The 3744-nt window shown below is 48.1% G+C and overlaps 1 protein-coding gene across 1 annotated transcript in view; it reads right to left on the bottom strand.

Moving 5' to 3' along the window:
• Nucleotides 1-3301: 3301 nt before the first annotated feature.
• The window catches only part of LOC135812231 (ceramide synthase 6-like), a 5379-nt gene continuing 4936 nt past the window's right edge, over nt 3302-3744 (bottom strand). Inside the window, exon 3 of the mRNA XM_065325572.1 lies at nt 3302-3744. This exon is cut by the window's right edge and continues 753 nt beyond it. The gene's annotated coding sequence lies outside the window, so the exon portion shown is untranslated.

Here is a 3744-nt window from a genome sequence, read left to right as displayed (position 1 = left end):
AGCAGCACTGTAGTACATTGTTTTCTGCTGCTACTGCTGGTGCTGTTGCTGGTGGTGCTGCTGTTGCTGCTGCTGGTGGTGCTGCTGTTGCTGCTGCTGGTGGTGCTGCTGCTGCTGCTGTTGCTGTTGGTGGTGCTGCTGTTGCTGCTGCTGGTGGTGCTGCTGCTGCTGTTGCTGCTGCTGGTGGTGCTGCTGTTGCTGCTGCTGGTGGTGCTGCTGTTGCTGCTGCTGCTGTTGCTGCTGCTGCTGGTGGTGTTGGTGGTGCTGGTGTTTTCAGGCGGATGCGGCACGTGAAGACGCCGTTCAGAAGTTTGAGGAGATTTCGCGGCTCGGCCGCACGGAGTTGTCGCTATTTCATCAGTTACGTGTTCACTCTCTCCAGACAGCGCTGGTCACGTACTGTCAGAATCAGATCTCCACCGGTCGCGATACCTACGCCATGTTGGCAAGAAGTCTCTCGGAGCTGCGTCAGATTGACGATGAGTGAAACGCTCGGCCCGTGCCAGCCCTCCCGGTACTCACGTATGTGTGTGCGTATACGTGTGTGCATATGCATGCATGTGTACGTGTCTGAATATACGTGTGTGCGCGTGTTGGCATGCGCACGTCACGACTTGTGAAATATAGTAATGATAATGATCGCCATCATCATCATCATCATTGTGAGTCAGCTCCCAGAGTGGTTGCCACTGGCAACTGTTGCAGTCGCCGCTCCCGCGCGGTTACCATGGCTGCTGTCATTGCTATGGTAAACACGGCTGCCACCCTCCGTCGCTGTTACTGTAAATGCTCCTGTTCATAAGCATAGTGTGCCGCTGCACATGCTGACGGGTATCTTAGTTTCTTGTAATTTCTTGTAATTTCTTTTCTTGCCGTTTCTTTTATTGCATTCTCCTGTGGGCCATGCAACCCACAATAACTACAGTTTCATTTGAACGCACGCCTACACACGCCTACGCACACACGGTACGCATGCGTGCCAGTGATTATTTCGTGTTGCGTTGTTGCGTTGATCTTCGCTGTATACAGCGTGTCAGTTGTAATGCCCCACTAGCTCTGTTGATTTAATCTTTCTGTACGGTAGAGATCAAGTTGGAAGCTAGCTAAAACGTGCTTCCTATCGATCACTATCATCAGTTCGAGCTCCTCTGTTAACCCCCGGGCCTTGCCTCAGGACAGGGTGGTTCTCGGATGCCTTACACCTGTACTTTCCTTGTTATCCTCTCGCCTTGCCGCCGTGCCGTTACACCACAGTAGTCTACTCTCACTTTAGCTATTCCTCTCCGTCTCTCTCCAGATTATTTTTTTCCACGATTACAAGTACAATGTACATGGTGCTCTATTGCTGCATCCTAGCAATTCCCCATGTGTGCATGTGCACACACACACACACACACACACACACACACACACACACACACACACACACATCTGTGTTGACTAGTGGCATTGCAACTGACCTCTAAGCTAACATAGTCATTACTGATCGCAATCGTATCGTTGTAGCGTAAGAATCGGAAATCTGTGAATTTCCTCCGGACAATATTTTCCACTTATATTTTTGATTATTGGTATTATTGAGTATTTGGCATGTTCTCTGACTTGTAAGCCCCTCTTCTTCTAGCCACCTTCTAGCCTTCTATGTTTCTAGCGTTATTGTTGAGCAGTAACAGAAGTTGATACTGTAAATCCTTGTCTTCATGTGTGTTGGGCTGTTTTGGGCTGTGTTGGGCTGTGTTGGACTGTGTTGGACTGTGTTGGACTGTGTTGGGCTGTGTTGGGCTGTGTATAGCAGCAAGCAAGTTGGTAGCTTTTCCCCTGACGACGCTGCTTGCTAGCAATGCGTGCATGGTTTGCTGGGCGGATGCATTCATGTGGAGACGCGCAAGGCGTGCATGCTTTGCTGGGCGCATGCATTCATGTGGAGACGTGCAAGGCGTGCACAGACACACAGTGCCCTGCATGTTGTGTGGGTGATGTGTGCATGCATGCGTGCACGCCGGATCAGCTAGGGAGTGCGGTAGATCTACGGACTCCCGGACGGCACTGACTTGCTGGCCCTACACACACACACTGAACCAAGAGTACACAATCATGTAACAATGACTATAATTATCATAAGCCCCATACTTGCATACTCTTGATGTAACAAAGAGAGACTGAGCATGTGCAGGTTCTGACTTGATTGTTCTGCCTGCATGGGTGTCTGCTACTGTGAAATTCCTGATCATAAGAATAATTATTAATAGCTGGTGCAGATATGCGGCGGAAAGTGTAATGGGTATAGTACATGTACACCTGAGCTGCAGCTGTGCAGCAGGAGACCTCCCCCTGACCTGCTGGAATGCATGCATGCTTGTGCATGTACACACAGCATCACAATAAACTATCCGCATGCATGCCGCTATCAAAAGTACATACCGTATTTCCACAAATAGTAGGCCGGTCTACTATTTTTTCAACCTCGCCCTAACCCGGCCTTATAATCGAGGAGGGTCTTGTATTCGAGGACGGTCTTTTATTCTTTCAACCCAGTTTGACCCCGGTCTTCTATTTCTCGCCACACAGTTTTACCCCCGTTCTTCCATTTTCTTCTACACAGTTTGAACACGGTCTTCTATTTTTTTCCACGGTTTGAGCACGGTCTTCCATTTTTAACACAAGAACAAAGACTCATTTAGTAGGCCCGGTCTTCTAATCGGAGACGGTCTTTTATTTTTTCAATCGCCCCCTGCCCCGGCCTTGTAAACGAGGAAGGCGTTGTATACGAGGACGGCCTTTTATTTGCGGAAATACGGTATAGTTGCCGGTTATAGGTCGACCCCGTCCTCCCCATATCCGAAGGTCTTATTTTCTGTTTGTAAAGTGTTCACCAAACCAAGCACTGCTAACCACTTCCTTTACTAACACATCCACAAATCACATAACACACTCCTCATTGGAGAGTGAAATGTCCAAATCATGGAAAAAAGGCTAATAAACTGGCAAAAAGACGTACACACTCGTGCATGCAGTGCAGGTCAATTTTGGAAGCTGCCGGTTGTAAGTCGGCCCTTAACTTTTAGTCGAAAAAGGTCGACTGATAACCGGTGAAGTACGGTAGCATTATGCAAATATCTCTCTTTATATATATATATCTGGGCAGTCTTGGACAAAACTAAAACCATTGGCAGTGATCCACTCGGTCAGGTACAAATCACTATACATGTGCCACCGTCCTTATTCGGTACCGACCCAAAACGCCGCACGGAATTTGTCACATCAGCTTTGGTCACTATACCAGTGTCACCCACGTGCCGAAAATAAGTCTCTGCCGAAATGCTGTATGACTTTACAGCACTGTGTACTGTAGCTGTGCAAAAACTGATTCGAACTTTGGAGAAAACAAGGGCATATCAGCACAGACGTAGAAAACGATTTGAATTCGGGAAAAACATCGGCATAATCAAAGTGAAAACCGTCTAATAGTTGCCGCTGACCAAGCAGCTGGACAGAGCAAACAGATATCATGATCCCAGCAGCTGGACAGAGCAAACAGATATCATGCTGCAGGTGCAAGCAGCTGGACAGATCAAATAGATATCGTGCTGCAGGTGCAAGCAGCTGGACAGAGCAAACAGATGTCATGATCGCAGCAGCTGGACAGAGCAAACAGATATCATGATCGCAGTACAGTCAACCTGAATCGCTAGACACCGTGACCATGGTGATGAGATTGACTAGAGGACCAGCATAGAAATAGAA

The sequence above is a fragment of the Sycon ciliatum genome, chromosome 3 (genome assembly GCF_964019385.1).
Source record: "Sycon ciliatum chromosome 3, ocSycCili1.1, whole genome shotgun sequence".
Lineage (NCBI taxonomy): Eukaryota > Metazoa > Porifera > Calcarea > Leucosolenida > Sycettidae > Sycon > Sycon ciliatum.
The sequence above is the reverse complement of the archived record's forward strand: the minus strand, read 5'-3'. Positions and strand labels throughout refer to the sequence as shown.